Source organism: Macrosteles quadrilineatus, unplaced genomic scaffold (genome assembly GCF_028750875.1).
Source record: "Macrosteles quadrilineatus isolate MER2022 unplaced genomic scaffold, UCM_ALF_1.0 Scaffold_23__1_contigs__length_1887923, whole genome shotgun sequence".
Lineage (NCBI taxonomy): Eukaryota > Metazoa > Arthropoda > Insecta > Hemiptera > Cicadellidae > Macrosteles > Macrosteles quadrilineatus.
The window spans coordinates 530,051-550,629 of record NW_026542616.1 but is presented as its reverse complement, the minus strand read 5'-3'; positions in this window follow the sequence as shown (position 1 = coordinate 550,629).

The following is a 20,579-nucleotide window of genomic DNA, read 5'->3' as shown; positions in this document are numbered from 1 at the left end:
TATTAATCATGACGAGAAACCTTGCGCAAAACTATGCATTATTTCATAAATTGCCCTTTATGGTCGTAAAATCTTTCTAAAGAGAACTTTCCATATACCTAATGTAAACAATACCCCATCTGTACTTATTTGTTTGTTATGATTTAAATTTGTACCTCATTAAAACTAGCTGTTACCCACGGGCTTCACCCCATTTTATTTCAAAAGTATTAATAAAAAACTATTGATTGGTTAAGTTAAGCTGAAATAAACAACATAGAATACATTAATACAAACAAATAATCACTCCTGATTTTAATAAGGTAATAAATTGAAAGAATAACAAACAAATAAGTACTAACGCTGAGGTATTTTTAACATTAGGTATTAAAGAATTACGACCTTAAAGGGCAATTTATGAAATAATGGATAGTTTTGCGCTAGGTTTTTTTCAAAGTACTTGTAGTTTTCTCTAAAGATCTTTTTTTTGGATTTATATTTGGATCTGGTGTGATTATTTGTTTGGATTGCTGTATTTTGTTTAGTTTATTTCAGCTTAACCATAGGAAAAAAAAATGGCTTATATTAACCAATCAATAGTTTTAACTTTTGAAGTCAAACGGGGCGAAGCCCGTGGGTTACAGCTAGTATAAATTAATCATTATACAATTGCCAGTAACTATGGCTGGGTAGCTGAGTAATTATAGGGCTCACCTTCAATCTAAAGATTGCCGGTTCGATCCTGAGAATAATCAGTATTTTTTTGATGGTTTGATGGAAACTCGAGATAGCTGCTCCTGGTCATTGGGTTTCGAATAAAATGATCATGGCTTAGGCAACTGCTGACCTTGGCAAGTAAAATGCTACAAAGATCATCTAACTCCATTCTACACTCTTCCTTGCATTCATTTTCAGCTTCAAATGCATAACAGGGTCTGTGTCACTGTCCTAAAGTAATGATAATGATAATAACTATTCATATCAACTTTGATACATTGAGCTGTCTAAGACCTTGAAACTAGCCTTCTGTGCCTCCCTCCCCCGCGGGGATCTAAGTTAAGAAAGTAAAGTTAAGGAAGTTTCAGGCATCTAGGTATCTGAAATCTGCCTACGTCATTAAGTAAGTGGAAATAAAACTAAAACATACTCTAAGATGGAACATTATGTGTAAAAACACGAACTTTAATTCGTCAAGAATGAACTTTTAACCTGTTTCTAACCTCCTACACCCTACACCTACTCTTTCATAAAATTACATGGTATGGTAATTACCATATTTTAATGGTTATTTCCTAAATTAAACGGTTATGATAGTTTTTGACATCAAGAATTGCTTTCTTTCTCATTGAATGTATAAAACATCCAAGAACAATAAAACAAAATGCAAATGCGAGAGCACAGAAATACTTTGACTTCAATTTTAATATATCTGTTTTGATAAATTTTCTTTAGATTAAATACGTGACCCACTCAAGGTAAGGTAGATGAGAAATGAATGAAAATGAATCAAACTAAACATTGTTTTGATTTCCTTTGTGACTTTACGTCTATTAAATGTCTCCATTGAATTGCCAAAATTATTTAGATGTTAATTTTATGCATTTAAATTAACTTGTGAAAGTAGTAAGATATTTTATAAAAACCAATATGTTGAATGATGTTTTTATACGCAAAACATTACCTACCAGCACGGAGAAGCGATTACGCTTATGAGACAACCGTGTGCTTTCAGCTATACCAATGAATACATTACGGTATGTATTCATTGGCTATACATATGTAGTGCTGGAAATATATTTTTCACGAGCAAGGGAAGAGACCGAGCTGAGAATACAGCGGGAATTCCTACAGCACATGCATGAGCACACGTCACCATGGTCTCCTCCACAGTGACCGTTGTAGTCATAGATATACTATGGGTGTAGTACATTATTGCAAGGGGCCGGTGTTGCACTTTGCCCTAGACACTAGCAACTATGCTAGACACCATTTAAGTGTACTACCAGTTATGTCTAATTAAAATGTTTTACTTAAAGGTCAGAAATAATCCTAAATTTTGAAAAATGGCTAAAATTTGATTTGTTCGCTGAACAAGGTCGAACTTACCATATGAATAACAAGTATATTTTGGTTGTTGACAGTAGTGGCTCACATTACAACGGGATGCGTAAAACAGAATTTTTAAATTTTTTACGAAACGGTCCTAATCCTGGTCTTGTAACGATCTAAAAATCAACCTTTCGTTGGATAGCATCACTTAATATTCAAATGGTAGATGACTTCTTGGTCTAAAATTTATCTCACAGTATGGAATTGAACCAAGAACCTTCAGATTTAAAGGCGAGCATTATAATAATTGTGTTAATCACACAAATTATCTGAAGGGAGAAGTTTGGTCTAATAGGAAGGAATGCTTCGCTGACTCTGAATAGGTGCAAAACTACAACTATCATTTATCTTAACTATGGAGAGTGTTTGATAATACTACACTGTCATAGTTTCATGATTAATTAGATTATTTTCGCATACTGTCAAAATTTTCAACACAATAATTTGAATTCAAGGTAGATTTTTGTGCCTACTTTTATTTATCAAATGTATATAGTACACTATATCAAATTTAAAATATCATTAACCAACGGGCCATTAAAAAAATGTATTTGAAAGAAATATCACGATTTACAGAATTCGCTTTGTTAAACAACGAAAGCTGAGTTTAAAATCCGAGTTAACCCTTCATCGTTTTGTGTGAGGAATCGAACCTCTGTTAGTAGCAAGGTCTTTATATCAGAACATTGTATTTGGGCAACTCAATTTTCAAACTGTATAGATCCACAAGCCACAAAAGCTTTTGTAACGTGATTCATTAAGTGAATCTCCAAAAGCTCCAACAATATGATTAAATAAGTTCAGATCAGGTGAATATTGTATTGTGATAGATAATAATATAACGAAACTATTGTATCCCCTAAAAAGGCCTGAAATGAAAAATCATTTATTTATACAGGCAAAGTTATATAAGTTGTAAATTTTAATAACTTACAGATTAGTTATCTTTAGATTGAATCATTTTGGAGAACATTGCTTGATAATTATTGGAAGCCAAATCAATAAATATCAAGTGAAGAATATTCGAGGTAAGATAATAGTTTAAGAATAACAATTAATCGATGATTTAATACGGAATCAAGGATAAGTTATATTTATGAACTTCAAACAAAGTACAAACACCATAATTTTACTCATTTTAATTTTGATTAAGATCCTTGCTCAAGAGTTTTACCGATAATTTAATTGCGTAGTTTTAACGAATAAATTAACTCCATAGTTGTAAATATCTCACATATAAAATGTTTACTGTTAGTTGTGTATTGATATTCATACCCAGGGAATCTGTAGCGAAACGTTTACCAGTCACTAAGGTAATTGGTAACATTTTAATAAGGATTGAGCCTTTCTCTTAGAATAGCTTTTTAATTGTATATGCTTACTATGTTAAATGTATACGGCTTAATACATCGGCAACTACAAAAACAATTTACCTATAGGTACTGGTCAACGGCACCAAAGCCTTTTTTGAATTTGATTAAAAATAAAGTAGGAGTTCAGTTTCAAAGAAACCCTCCGAAGTTTAGTCGTAGTTATAAAGCTGAATTTGACTATATAATCCAAGATATATACGTTTTATCTGGATTGAAGATAAGCTTACTCCCACTGATAATGATTTTAAAGAAAGTATATAACTTTGAGTTTCAGCATTAAGTCCAATGAAAACATTGCTTGTTCATTATGTATAGATGCATTCACAAATTTATTAGAACCGAAACAGTATGTACCATAAACATAAACAAACTATGTCACAGGTCCGAAAGTAACAATGTCTGTGTTAATATTTAAATGGAACTGTCAACAAATTCAAATCACCTGTTACGGCTATTATGTAGCCCTACACTTTGGCCAGTTACGTTAGAAGTTTGTGTTTATGATTTATACTGTTTCTGATCTAGTATCTGTGGATGCGTTTTTAGGCGTTGACACGAATACTGGAACAGAAACTGTATGAATCATAACATAAAAAAAATTATGTTACTCACCCAAAAGTAAACATTATTTTCGCTACTATACTGTGAAATTACCTGTTTTCGTTGCATGTTTATCACCTGCGAAAATCCATCATTACATATTGTTTACTACGGCAAATGAATGTTTACTATGCGAACGTAATGTTTACTATCTTTTTTGGGATTTTGCTGACGTAAGCAAACACATATTTGTGATTTGTTTTATCAACTGTTTCAATTTTCAACAACAAAAGTAAATATTTAATTTAAATTGAAGTCTTAACCTAAAAAACCATGAGTTTTGTAATTAATAAAATAATTATTTTTTGTAGTGTAGTGAAAAGTAACGTTCAAAGCACGAGTGAAAGCGGGTTTATACAAATTCTCGACCATTGAAAGTTTTCAAACATGGTCTGGAATATGAAATTACTCACTTTCTACTCTTGTTATGAAATATACTATTAAAAAACAGTTATGGTTGTTTAAAATTGAAACAGTTGACAAAACAATAACAAATCTTTGTTTGTTTACGTCGGCAAAAAAAAAAAAAAAACATTAATTGTGCGTGGTTAACATTCTTTGGCGTGGTTCCGTAGTAAACAATGTAATGATGAATTTTCACAGGTGATAAACATGTAGCGATAACAGGTATTTCACAGTGTAGCGTAGTGAAATAGTTAATTAATTGGGCCAGTTACGCCATTACCGCTTGGTGTACAAAAATATCACGTTCGTTGATGTTAAAAAGATTACATGAGCTGTTTTACTGAGCTAGCATAACTGTTTCGATAAAAGTTTCTCACACACTCCTTAGAGTAAATAGAGAGTTTCATACAAAGTAGCATACATAATTAATTCACTTTAGAACTCAAGGCAAATTCACGCACGTGTGATTAGAAATGGCGCAAATGTTTGAAGCATTTCTGTTTCAATAACACACAGTTTCAAAGTAAAAATTTAAATTGTTAATCTCGTGCTAACGTTTAGTTGAACTGTTCTGCCTGGACGGGTTAAAACCACTAATGTACAACTTTGGGTGGAATACACGGAAATCGTATTCAATTAAGTTCCAGGAAGGAGTAAAAAAATAGTTCACAGTTGCATCACAGTTTTAAATCAAGTGATCAAAAAATTGGCGACTTTTAAATACCAAATGAAATGATCTTTTGGGGCTGTTATCGTAAGTAAGCTATATTTCCCAAAAACATACACAATTTCGTAAACTGTAATTTGTGGCATAAAGAATTTATTCTTACTTTAAAAAGGACCTAGTAAGCTATAACATCTTACTAATATTATAATTCTGAAAGTTTGTGAGTTCGTGTGTTGCGTATGTTTGTGTGTTGCTCAATCACGCATAAATTACTGGACGGATTGGGCTGAAATTTGGCATGATGATAGCTCACATTCCCTATTAACATTTAGGCATATTCTTATCTCAAAAATCCTTTCGGGCTCCGCCCCAGTGGGTCTGTAGTTCCCCATGCTAACCTTATGAGAATTCATAAGGGAATTAAAGAATTTAGTCAGCTGTTTCAACTTTACAAGTTGGTTCTATAATATGCAATAGCATTAAAAAGTTATAAGGTTTCCCAACAGGGTGCAGCACTATTATTATTTTGTTTGTGCATATATGACAACAGCTAATTTGAACTAAGCAGCAACAAAAAGCTGTGATACACAATGAGAACTGTCAAAGTAGGATTGTTTACAGTTAGGTTTGAGTTTTTAATTTAATGGATAATTTGTGATATTGTGCGAATGTTTGATAATTTATTTCTTTCTATTGTTTAGGTGCAATGGTAGAACATTATGGCAATGGTTGATGTGTTATACTATAGGCTATCATACCGTAAATTTATGAACCAAATTTTATTAAACTGTGTCCTCCCTTATTGCAAACGCAAAGCTTGAGTATAACTGCAATAAGCATTTTATACTTATATGCCAACCCCGTACGAAGGACGGGTGCTCTGCTTGTATGATATCGATAAGCGTTAAAAAAAGAACATGCAACTTGTCACGGTTAAAAGGCCGCCCCAATTATTCGTCATGGAACTGATCACTCCATGTTAAATATCTACACTGTTTGACGCGTCACAGTGGACCGAATATAGTATCCAGCGGAGTTTAATTGTGTTGGACACCCTAAAACCATAATCAACGCTAGTACGGTACTGAAACGGAGCGAGCTTTCGAACAAGTCAGGACAACCAATCAGAGCGGTGGTTCGAGACAACTGTCAGCTGACTCGGAACCTTGGAGTGGAGATTGAAAGTGAAGACGCTGAATCATCCTCATTTGGCCGCCATCAGACTTATCGTTGAGACAAGAAATCTCTGCAACTTCTGGACGCCGGTCTACAATTTTGCCCTCAGATTCTTAAGGATTTATATACTGAGGTAAGACAGTCGGGATTCCAGAAAAAGTCTTAAATTGCTTCAGGGTTCCAAATTCTATTAATTTGTTTGTAATTAAAATCATTTCCAGTTGTTCAAACAAGTTACAGATTGCCGTAGTCATCATGAACTTGGTTTTTCTCAAGCCAAATTAACACGAAATTATAATTCCAGGGTTGACCTTATGTAGGTAATTTAGACAACTGTGGGTAAGACACAAACAATGTTGATAATTTTATAGTTTTAAGTACATTTTCCCTGTTTTATGATAGAAATTGTCTTGTAATTTTCCTGTTGGTGCAAAGCAATAAGTTTGCAACAGGAGTCAGTCACATGGTCTCAAATTTTGCAAAATCGTTTAAACCATTTGTTTACAATCAGTTTTGATTTCTCAAAGTTAGGTTAGGTTGTCCAAAAGGAAGAAATGATATATTTAGTAGTTTTTAGAAATTTTTGTCATTCTTGGCCTAGGCCTACCTTGCACTTGTTCACCATGCTTTTGTTCATATGTAGTTCAGTGTTTTAAATATTTCTTGTTTAGCTTAGAAAATGTAATCAACCTACGCTCACTAAATTAAATATAAAGAATGTATTTTGTAAATTATTTATTTTGTAAATGTCAGAAACCAAATTGTTGCTCAGTTGTTCTAAGATAGGCCTAACTTGAGGCAAGAACAGTTTAAGACCTAGTTTCACTTACTGTTAATGACCTTTTGTCATAACAACTACAAAATGGATTAAAATTACAGCTAATCAAGGCCTAGCCTTCATGGAACACATGACTTAAGTTATAGGACTACTGTTAATATTTAACCAGAACAGAAATTATTCACGAGGAATTACAGGGTGTACGTTCCGGCCTGCAAGAGTTCAGACCTACGTCTTATGAGAGATCCTACCTACGGCTTGTGAGAGATCCGACCTACTGCTGGAGAGACGTTACCAGAATTGGCCCACTTACAACCTTGGCCTATCCAACATCGTACGGGGCTGTGGACCTGGACCACGTCCACCCCTACCACCTGTCATCGCAGCGGACCTCCACTGTCTGATAAGTCCTAGGCTAGCCTTTACCGTAACTTTCATCTGACTACAGTTCAACTATCAGCCTACTAAATCATTTTAATTTGGCCAAATACAAAGACTAAGTCAATTTCTCTGGACATTTAACTTAACTTACTCAACTTCTGGTGCATCAAGATTCAAATTTCATTCAAATTTCAATCCAGTTATCTTCAGACTGTATTTTGTGCAACTCCAAGTGCCGAGGGAACTAGACGCAACTAAACCATCGTCTCAACATATTCTGTAGGCTAGGCCTAACTTTTAGAGATATATAGATTACGGTAATCGTTCGGATTGTAGCCGAAAGGGTAATAGTGTCTTTGATATTTGTCGCTGGTGTTGCCTAGTTTTAAGATTGTCTATTTTATTATTTTTGTGTATCTAGTATTGTGTCACATTATGCTCTGCCGGATTGATTAGAGACCTGATATATTTTGTCTCTGTTGTCCCCTGTTTAATTGTAAGATTGTCTATTATTATTGTGTATTTTGTGTCATTTTTGAAAACCAGTGTATTTGTCATAGTGTATTATAGTGGGCGTAGGTGGGTCAACCCCTGAATTATCCAGTTTTATTCACAATTTTCTCAAAATTGAAACTCACCCCAACGCTAAGTCAACATAGATTTTAGGGACCTGTCGAACCTCATGGTATATAGGAGCATAGGTTAAGACACTCAATACTACAGAGATCTGCAAAATCTGTTACCATCCTGGGGCTGGAACGTTCCCAGTTTATCGACCAGCATCATACCCCGAAACTGGGTGGCGCCCTGCAGCATCACTGAAGTACTTGGTTATTACCCTGGTTCATAGGCTACCTATACACAGTTCCGCCCACGACCCGTCACTGACTGAGACCTAGCCGTGGAGTGTGTCATTTGGCGCCCAACGTGGGGCATTGTTTAATTCATACTATTCTATAAATATATATAGAGGCCTATAAAAAAAAAAAAAAAAAAAAAAAAAAAAAAATGAGTTACCGATTGCGCAAAGATGAGGTGCAGCATGAACTCCGAGTCCGTGGACTCCCTGTTGAGGGTGATGTTTATGAGTTGCGCAAGCGATTGCAAACAGCACTTACGAATAAAACCGCTGTTGACACTGAGGCGGTAGGCAAACTTAATATTAATTCTGAGTTGGAAATTTGTGAGGAGAAATTTTCGGATTTAAGTGAATTGGTGGATGCCTTTGACGCGGGCGTGAAGAATAATGAATACTGGCGGATAGAGGCTAGACTTCAGCTCTTGTTGGGCAGACTTCAACTGGTCAGGGATAGAGAAGGCAAAGAGGAGACTATTGCAGGGCGACTGAGTAATTTGGAGGGAAAAATTAAAACGGCTATGGAGCAATTGGAACTAAAACTAACCCGCACACCGGAGGTCAATAAAACCGAACCACCAGTCTTTCCATTAGCAACAGGAAGTGAAAATAAAATTACTCTACAGGTACCAACCCCGAAGGAAATATCCCACAGTAAAGCCACTGATTCTGAATCACAAAGTCAAAGTCAAAATAGATTAGAATTTTCCCCTGAGCCTACAGAGTCACAACGTAGGAGCGTTCCCGTCTACAAGTGGAATATCACATTTGATGGTGGGCCTAAAGTTAGTGTAGGTTCTTTTCTGGAGCGTATTGAGGAATTAAGAATAGCCCGAGGAATATCGGAAAAAGAATTGCTGGACTCTGCAGTGGACCTTTTTGCTGGATCAGCGCTGATATGGCATCGTTCAAATAGACAACGCATAGGATCATGGGAGCAACTGAAGACAGAACTTAAGGCCGTATTCCAAAACCCAGATTATGATCATCTGCTGTTGAAAGAAATTTTGAACCGAACGCAAGGAGAACATGAAAACATTGATTTGTACCTAGCCACGATGAATGTACTGTATAGTCGCCTCACTGAGAAGATACCAGAAGAAAAACAACTGACACAAATATTAAAAAATCTTAACAACTACCTGCAAGATAAGTTATGTATGTTGAATATCACCAGTTTGGAGGAATTACGGAACTTAGCTCGCCGTGCTGAACTTGGAAGGATCCGCTCGACTACTCAACACCCGCCACCAAAACCTAACATCGTTATGGAACCTGACCTAGCCTATTGTGGACCCAGACGACAACACGGGTCACAGTATGTCTCAGCGATTCAATCAACTCCCAGATTACCGAACCTAACCTGTTGGAACTGTGGGGAAGGAGGCCATATGTCGAGATATTGCCAGAAACCGAGGAAAACATTTTGTTATGGGTGTGGCGCACCTAATGTAAAGCGAGCTGAATGTCAAAAATGCACTCCAAAAAACTTGTAAGGTTGGGAGTTGACAACAACCTTATCGTTAACTCCCAGAGAGATAAAACCAGTACTGAATTAGGCCTAGATAAAATAAATTATTTATTTGAACCAGTAGAAAATGATCCGAGACCTTATCTAAAAATCAAACTTTTTGGAAAACCAATGCGAGCCTTGTTAGACTCCGGAGCCTCTCAATCTGTATTGGGCCAGGAAGGATTGTGGGTAGTTCAGAAATTTCCAAATTTATTGAACCCGATCCCTGATAAGTGGATTGAAACAGCTGATTCACAAAAACATGAAATTAGAGGTACAATGAAGGTGCAGATTACTCTAGCAGGACGATCCAGAGAAACCAGTGTTTTGGTAGTTCCTTCATTAAAGCATTCTTTGATTCTAGGGATAAATTTTTGGTCCGAAATGCAAATTATTACAGATTTTCACCAGAGAACCTGGGACTTTTCACCTGCCACCCTTAAGCTATCTTCTATGAACGTTCCACCCCATGGACTGCAGACCGAAGAACATCTCACTACACCGCAACGCTTAGAATTAAATAGATTCATGAATGAATTTCTTAAAGGGACCGATCAGCCTATCCTAGGGAGGACCAACTGTGTTGAGCATGTTATTGATACTGCGGACGCAACCCCGGTTAAGCAACGTTACTATCCGATGTCACCGGCAAAGTTACGGGAAGTCAACGAAGAACTAGATAGGATGTTAGAACTGGGAGTGGTAGAGACGAGTAAGAGTCCATGGTCATCTCCTATTGTTTTAGTGGACAAACCTGATGGGTCAAAAAGGTTTTGTGTTAATTTTAAAGCTCTTAATTCAGTTACCAAACGGGACGCTTATCCCCTCCCGTATGTTACCACTATTCTGGACCGCCTTCGTGATGCAAAATTTCTTTCCTCATTAGATATTAAGTCAGCATACTGGCAAATACCGCTTAGTGCAGAGAGTAGAGAGAAGACTGCGTTTACAGTGCCTGGTAGAGGATTATATCAATTTATAACCATGCCCTTCGGACTCCATAATGCCCCGGCCACCTGGCAAAGATTTATTGACAATGTGCTTGGTGCTGATTTGGAACCATCGGTATTTGTATACTTGGATGATGTAGTAATTGTAACTCCCACTTTTGAGAAACACCTGGAGGTGCTGAAGGAAGTAATCACCCGATTACGTGGAGCAAAACTGACCTTGAACACCGAGAAATGCAAAATTTGTCGTCCTGAACTCAGATATTTAGGCTATGTTGTCGATTACCGAGGGCTTAGGGTAGATGCAGAGAAGGTCGAAGCCATTCTACAAATTCCGTATCCAACATCACAGAAAGAAGTCCGACAATTTTGTGGCACCGCCAGCTGGTATCGGCGCTTTATCCCCAATTTTGCCTCCCGTATATATCCGCTAACCCAATTGCTAAAACGAGATCAGCGTTTTAGATGGACAGGTGAATCCCAACAGGCTTTCGAAGACATTAAAACTTGTCTGGTGTCTGCACCAATTCTTACTTGCCCAGATTTCGGCCGACCATTCACTGTCTCCTGTGATGCTTCGGCTAACGGCCTCGGTGCAGTCTTGAGTCAAGAGGGTGAGGGTGGCGAGACAGTGGTTGCTTATGCAAGTCGCACTCTAACAAAAGCGGAGCAGAAATACTCTGCCACGGAAAGGGAATGTTTGGCCGTGGTCTGGTCAATTGAACGCTTCCGACCATATGTGGAAGGGACTAAATTTCAAGTAATTACCGATCACTACAGTTTGCTCTGGTTATATAACCTTAAAGATCCCCAAGGCCGTCTTGCGAGGTGGGCTTTACGTCTACAACCATATGATTTCACTCTAGTTCACCGAAAAGGCAAGGACCATGTTGTGCCTGATTTGTTATCTCGAACGACAGCAGAAGAAACCATTCCACCTAGTACGAAGGAAAAAGAGCGGGTGAAAATTGGAGTGCTAACGGAAGTAGCCAATACGACTGACCAGTGGTATGAGAGAATGAAGAAAAATGTTCAACAGACCAAGAATTTGTATCCATTGTGGAAAGTAGAAGATGGACAGCTATGGAAGATGACTCGAGACCGACTACGCCTACCTGAAGACGAAGAAGAATGGAAGATAGTGGTTCCAAAAGATAAGAGAGAAGCGCTATTGGCCCAAATGCATGACGCCCCGACCGCTGGACATCTGGGATGTAATAAAACTTTCCACCGACTCCAAAATCAGTATTACTGGCCTAAAATGCGACAAGACGTAGGGAGATATGTGGGTAGATGTACCACTTGTCAACAAGTAAAATTTGATCAAAATAGGCCTAAAGGGTTTTGCGGCTTCCGTCGTGGAGTAGACAAACCCTGGAGCATGATTTCTGCCGATTTGATTGGACCATTACCTCGCTCTACCTCAGGATTTAAATATATATTAGTTGTAATAGATACGTTCACAAAATTTCCGATTCTTGTGCCTCTTCGTGCTGCTTCAGCAAAGTTAGTTGCAAAACATTTGGAGGAAGATGTATTTTTAATGTTTGGCATTCCAGATTACTGTCTCTGTGACAACGGGGCAGAATTTGTTGGAAAAGAATTTAAGCAAATGATGGAATCATATAAAATTCAAATACTTTACAATCCTAGCCGACACCCTCAGAGTAATCCAACCGAACGAGTGAACAGAACGATTGGAACTATGTTACGGGCCTTTGTAGGTGAAAACCACAGGTTGTGGGATCGAGAACTGCCTAAGTTAGGATTTGCCCTGCGATCTGCACGACATGAGGTCACCGACTACTCCCCGGCCTACTTAAATTATGGAAGAGAATTGTACACTCCAGGACTAGAGAAAAACTTGGACCCAACCCCGAACGAAGTACCGGATGTGGAAGCAGAAAATGTGGATAGTTATGGAGCCAAATTGTCCAACTTGAAGAAAATTTATCGATATGTAGAGAGTCGTTTGAAGAAGGCCCACGAGAAGACCGCTCACAGATATGATTTGAGGAGACGGGAAGCAGAGTTCCATGTGGGAGATAAGGTGTGGAAGAAAAACTATCAACAATCAGACGCCCAAAAGTTTTACTCGGCTAAACTAGCACCTATCTATACCGGACCGTACTGGATAGCAAAGAAATTATCTAAGTTAGTATACACACTTAAGGACCAGAGAGGCAAAACCATCGGCAACTGGCATATAGGAGACCTAAAACCATGTATATAGAAAATTTGGGAAATTTTCTGGTGGGTAGAGGGGTGTTTGTCACGGTTAAAAGGCCGCCCCAATTATTCGTCATGGAACTGATCACTCCATGTTAAATATCTACACTGTTTGACGCGTCACAGTGGACCGAATATAGTATCCAGCGGAGTTTAATTGTGTTGGACACCCTAAAACCATAATCAACGCTAGTACGGTACTGAAACGGAGCGAGCTTTCGAACAAGTCAGGACAACCAATCAGAGCGGTGGTTCGAGACAACTGTCAGCTGACTCGGAACCTTGGAGTGGAGATTGAAAGTGAAGACGCTGAATCATCCTCATTTGGCCGCCATCAGACTTATCGTTGAGACAAGAAATCTCTGCAACTTCTGGACGCCGGTCTACAATTTTGCCCTCAGATTCTTAAGGATTTATATACTGAGGTAAGACAGTCGGGATTCCAGAAAAAGTCTTAAATTGCTTCAGGGTTCCAAATTCTATTAATTTGTTTGTAATTAAAATCATTTCCAGTTGTTCAAACAAGTTACAGATTGCCGTAGTCATCATGAACTTGGTTTTTCTCAAGCCAAATTAACACGAAATTATAATTCCAGGGTTGACCTTATGTAGGTAATTTAGACAACTGTGGGTAAGACACAAACAATGTTGATAATTTTATAGTTTTAAGTACATTTTCCCTGTTTTATGATAGAAATTGTCTTGTAATTTTCATGTTGGTGCAAAGCAATAAGTTTGCAACAGGAGTCAGTCACATGGTCTCAAATTTTGCAAAATCGTTTAAACCATTTGTTTACAATCAGTTTTGATTTCTCAAAGTTAGGTTAGGTTGTCCAAAAGGAAGAAATGATATATTTAGTAGTTTTTAGAAATTTTTGTCATTCTTGGCCTAGGCCTACCTTGCACTTGTTCACCATGCTTTTGTTCATATGTAGTTCAGTGTTTTAAATATTTCTTGTTTAGCTTAGAAAATGTAATCAACCTACGCTCACTAAATTAAATATAAAGAATGTATTTTGTAAATTATTTATTTTGTAAATGTCAGAAACCAAATTGTTGCTCAGTTGTTCTAAGATAGGCCTAACTTGAGGCAAGAACAGTTTAAGACCTAGTTTCACTTACTGTTAATGACCTTTTGTCATAACAACTACAAAATGGATTAAAATTACAGCTAATCAAGGCCTAGCCTTCATGGAACACATGACTTAAGTTATAGGACTACTGTTAATATTTAACCAGAACAGAAATTATTCACGAGGAATTACAGGGTGTACGTTCCGGCCTGCAAGAGTTCAGACCTACGTCTTATGAGAGATCCTACCTACGGCTTGTGAGAGATCCGACCTACTGCTGGAGAGACGTTACCAGAATTGGCCCACTTACAACCTTGGCCTATCCAACATCGTACGGGGCTGTGGACCTGGACCACGTCCACCCCTACCACCTGTCATCGCAGCGGACCTCCACTGTCTGATAAGTCCTAGGCTAGCCTTTACCGTAACTTTCATCTGACTACAGTTCAACTATCAGCCTACTAAATCATTTTAATTTGGCCAAATACAAAGACTAAGTCAATTTCTCTGGACATTTAACTTAACTTACTCAACTTCTGGTGCATCAAGATTCAAATTTCATTCAAATTTCAATCCAGTTATCTTCAGACTGTATTTTGTGCAACTCCAAGTGCCGAGGGAACTAGACGCAACTAAACCATCGTCTCAACATATTCTGTAGGCTAGGCCTAACTTTTAGAGATATATAGATTACGGTAATCGTTCGGATTGTAGCCGAAAGGGTAATAGTGTCTTTGATATTTGTCGCTGGTGTTGCCTAGTTTTAAGATTGTCTATTTTATTATTTTTGTGTATCTAGTATTGTGTCACATTATGCTCTGCCGGATTGATTAGAGACCTGATATATTTTGTCTCTGTTGTCCCCTGTTTAATTGTAAGATTGTCTATTATTATTGTGTATTTTGTGTCATTTTTGAAAACCAGTGTATTTGTCATAGTGTATTATAGTGGGCGTAGGTGGGTCAACCCCTGAATTATCCAGTTTTATTCACAATTTTCTCAAAATTGAAACTCACCCCAACGCTAAGTCAACATAGATTTTAGGGACCTGTCGAACCTCATGGTATATAGGAGCATAGGTTAAGACACTCAATACTACAGAGATCTGCAAAATCTGTTACCATCCTGGGGCTGGAACGTTCCCAGTTTATCGACCAGCATCATACCCCGAAACTGGGTGGCGCCCTGCAGCATCACTGAAGTACTTGGTTATTACCCTGGTTCATAGGCTACCTATACACAGTTCCGCCCACGACCCGTCACTGACTGAGACCTAGCCGTGGAGTGTGTCAAACTCCTTACTAATTTTATTCATACATACATTAGTAAATACGCATAGTAGTAATGCATACCAAATTTTAGGAACAAACTTTGATCTTTGGATAGCATATTTGCCATATTTTAATTTTGAAACAAATCAATCGGATAAACATCAAGAGCAATTGTATGCAAGAATATTTTACTAACGTAATGGCAGAACATAATTGCTTATAGAATACTTGACTAACTTTTTAAAGATCGTTTTTCATTAGAATGAAAATCATAGCGAAATGAAACAGCCGTTCAACAGAATAATTTCCGCAGTTCAAGCTTTCTTCAGTCGCAATTAGAATGTTTCATTTGAATTGAAACATCTTACATTCCAAATGCTACCAACGACTATCTTTTCTCATATTTTACATTATAACAAAAGTAAAACAATGAATTACAAAACGCTATAAAAATTAATATTTTGATATGTTTAGCATTATGTTTGGTTCCTTAGGCACTTTCTACATTACATAACGTTTATAACATTGTCAAATAAATAAACAAAATAGAATTATAGCACTTTAAAAGTAAAACAATCTAAAACCACCATACTTTTGAAAGTGAACTGCGATTTTATTTGTTTTCAATTCACTAACCATCGGTTCCTTCATGAGAACTGTTTAAGAAATAATAAAACATTATGTGCTAGGCTAGAAGTAACATCCAGCATCCCCAAACACATTAAATGTATCCTGAAGTCCTAGGTTCAAATCCCGCAAATCACCCTCACTTTTGGCAATTTTATAATATCATGACTCAGACCAGGTCTATAATGTGGATAACCTATTCTCTTTGGTAAATACTCCTCTAAAAGTCCTATGATAATCCATATAACCTGAGTGACAAAGTTACATGCACTACTCACTCAATTCTTAACTCCTAAAACTTTCACGCAGAATGGCGGCTTTTTCAATTATTGTATCAAATTCTAAAATCTAATTTGCTCTAAGAAATGCTTTAGTATATTGGAAAACAAACCAAGACACTGAAGGTTAGTCTTATCATATCATTAACGATATTCTATTTCAATATCAATAATGGTGGAAGATTTACGAAAATATGTATTTTGGGACATGAAACAGAATAACTTACCACAAACTCTACCTTTATTTCATTATTCCCAATTGTAATAATATTGAATGTTTTCTCAGCCCACTATAATTTGAGCAATATGATTCTAAGAATTTTTCGCCGAAGTTCATTCGATGCAAAGTGAGTATGATATTTCTGTCTTTCAACTCCTCTAATCTTATTAAATAAAACATGCAGCCTAATCCCATCTAGTATATACATCACAAAACAAATACAATACCACCGGACGAGAAGAAGACAAGCAGACCCTCACCATCCTAAAACGTACATACGACCTGGAAATCAAAAAGAAAAAATCACAACACACCCTAAGCAAAATTTCTAACTCAACAAATCAAAGCAAGGAGATATGGACAACCATAAATAAGGAAAGAAAGCCTAAAGAGCAAACACGTAAAAATCTAACCATCGAAATCGATAATCAGCTCATCGACAATCCCAAAATTATAAGTAATGCCTTAAATTCATACTTTGTAGATCAAGGAACACCCGATGATAAAAACCCAAGCACCACTCCTACATCACTCCAACAAGAACCCAAAAGCTATACCCATAACCTAACAACTTTCAAACCGATAAACGAACAAGACCTGGCAAAAATCTTTAAAAAACTACCTCCGAAAAATTCCTCTGGATACGACGAAATACCAAATAAAATTATTAAATACTGTCAACAAGAGCTACTGTCACCCCTCGTCAACATCATAAATGCATCAATTCATCAAGCAATAGTACCGACAAAAATGAAAATAGCAACAATATACCCAAAACATAAAAAAAATGAAACTACAAAAATATCAAATTACAGACCGATATCCATCCTTCCCACCCTATCAAAATACCTCGAAAAAGTAATCTACGAACAAATCATGGAACACCTAATTAATATTGATTTTCTTTCGCCTAATCAACACGGCTTCCGCAAAAATAAGTCCATAAATACAGCCTTAAATCAACTCTGTGAAACCATCACCTCTTACTGGGAGAAAAAACAAAATGTATCTGGAATTTTTCTTGATATCCAAAAAGCTTTTGATAGCCTAAATCAAACCATCCTCATCAACAAGCTTAATGAAATGAATATAAAGGGGAATGCCCTAAATCGGGTAAAAAGCTACTTTACAAACCGTTTCCAGCAGGTAGAAATAAACTACTACAACAATAACACAGAATTAAAAGCCAAATCAACACTACAACGTACAACTCGAGGTATTCCCCAAGGGTCGGTACTGGGACCTCTGTTCTTCATAATTTACATAAATAACCTACCAGACCTTCTACCAATGGACAAGACCAGCATTATCTTCGCCGACGACACAACCATCCTCTTTCCCACAAAAATTGGCCAGGAATCATCAGACATAAAAGAAACAATTGAGCAAGCAATAGAAATTTGTAAAACCCTGGACCTCAAAATTAATAAATCCAAAACTTTAAATGTTAACTTCGCCACCACAAGTAAACAACCTGAACTATCAACCGAAGAAGCATTGATAACAACAGCAACTCATACAACTTTCCTGGGCATAACCATTGATCAACACCTAACCTGGAATAACCACCTGGAAAAACTTGGGAAAAAATTATCATCCTCACTTTTTGCCATACGAAGAATACGCTCTATAACTGATAAAAATACTTCAAAAATAGCCTACTACGCACTCTTCGAATCTCACTTACGCTTCGGAATAGTAGCCTGGGGGACAGCGGCGGATTGTTACATCTACATAATCCAAATTCTTCAAAAAATGGCATTAAGAATCATTGAGAACCTACAACCACAAGAGCATTGTAAACCATACTTCGTTAAAAACAAAATCCTTACCGTTCCAAACCTATACATCCTTGAAGTTGTAAACCTCCTAAAACAAAACCCCCCAAAGCTTAGGGAAAACTGCCACAAATATAGCTTGAGAAACACAAAAACAAACTTCGATATCCAACAACACAGATTGTCAAAAACCAGCAAAATACCTCAAATCATGGGGTCAAAAATCTTTAATGCTCTCCCAGAACATATAAAACAAATCAAATCTCCAAAACCTTTTTTTAAATCACTCAAAGAATATTTAGTCCAGAAACCATTCTACAAATTAGATGAGTTCTTTGAAGAGCACACTGCTCACCACAAAGATAGGCTTTAAAATAAACCCACTTTACACCATACACACACACATTAACACTACAATAACACAACAAAAAAAGAAGATGACGATTCCCTAGTCTCTACGACTACGGAGAAGAGGACCAAGGTAAAAGGTAAAAGGTAAAGGTATTACTTTTTACTAGCTGTGTAGTTTGTTACTATAGTACTCATAATTACAATTATAAAATTAACCGTGTAATAACTAGTAAATTGAGTAAGTGGTAAGTCATACTATTTTTTTGTCATAATATGTAAGATGCAAATCAATACTTCACTAGACTACTCTAAAATGAGCTATAAAACGTGCTTTAAAAGCTCGGACATACATTTTCAGTAGAGATTTACCAGTTTGTTTGAGACATAAAGATTGGGTTTTAAAATTTAATAAATCATCGTCATATTCTAACGCAAAGGACTACGATAATGGTTGTGCATCAATTAATTGCGCCAAAGAGTATCTTATTTGATCCCTCAAAGGGCCCCCAAAAATGTTTCTTAGTTGCGCCAAGTTCAAGCCATATGGGGGTGATTTGTCGGCAGAAGGAATGTCCTTGTTTACATGTCATCCTAACCTAACCTAACTTAACCTAACCTACTCAATTATAAAGTGAAAGAGGGCCATCACTGTGCTCAGTTAGGGAACGTATCGGGTGGCTCCCTGGAATAGTTGGCGCAATTCAGGAATACCCGACTACCTGACTCAGGTCAGTTGGCGCAATTAATGCCCACCCACGAGAATGTATCGATAATTGATGACCAGCTTTAACTAGACAAACTGAATGCTATCCGAATTCAGCTTTTATTAATATCGATTATTCCATTATTAATTCCACTGTTATAAACACATTGTGGCGACAGTATCGAATAGCTGAGATAGCGAAACGAATCCTATTGAATTCCTCAGACATATTTTGAAACTGCAGCATTGCTTAGTGGTATTGCCCCTCCTAACAGTATTTGGGGTTTAGTAATTCTTGATAGCGAAATATTGGACTGCATATTTGATTTTTCAAATTCCAATAGATTAATTGAATTGTTTTGCACTAACTATTTTTACTGGTTGCAGTATTGTTTAATTTAATTATCAAACTTTTATCATTAAGATGCAAAACAATATTCCTTGATAAAATAACCATATTCTGTAATTCAATTATTTGTGAAAAATACACTGTGTTCAAAACGACAATGCACGCAATGTTTTTAGTGAAAAATAATATTATTAGTACATATTTTATTTTGTTGAAATATTAATACAATTATACTTCAGTCAATTCTCCTCTGATAAAAAATGAATCTGACTCTAGTTTTACTAAAACATTTACGTTTTAAAGCGATTTAATTTAGGTTGAATACATTTGTTTTCTTCGCCACGAGTTAAAACGATCACCTATAGCAAATAGTTTGACAACCAAGTTTTACACACTCATACATATTTACGTCACAGCTGATTGACATATTTGCATTTAATATACACGGTATTTTTTACTTTTGATACAACTAGACATTACATCCGTCAGGTTTTTAATCAAAATCATCGTAGGTAATGTGAACCACTGACAGATTGTGCTGGTTTCGTAAACTACTAATGTCTGTCAAATACACAAACCTTTTTACCAAGTCAAACTAATATTATCTTATTGTGAGCTATAACAACTTTTGTTACCCATCAAATTATCAAAAGTAAGGTAGAAAATAGTATTTTGGACACTAGTGCATTCTACGACTAGCTCACACTTTTTAAATAAAAAATGGTGACAGCTGATTTATAAAGATAGGATGTCCCATCAGTAATAGTGAATGACAAAATTAATAGAGAGTAACTTACTTCAATATGAGACCTACAGTATTTTCCCATTCAGTTACACAATTATGGTGTTATGAAATTAAGTGATAAATAAAATGTTGCTTATACCGATCATTTAATTTACCTTTAATCACTTA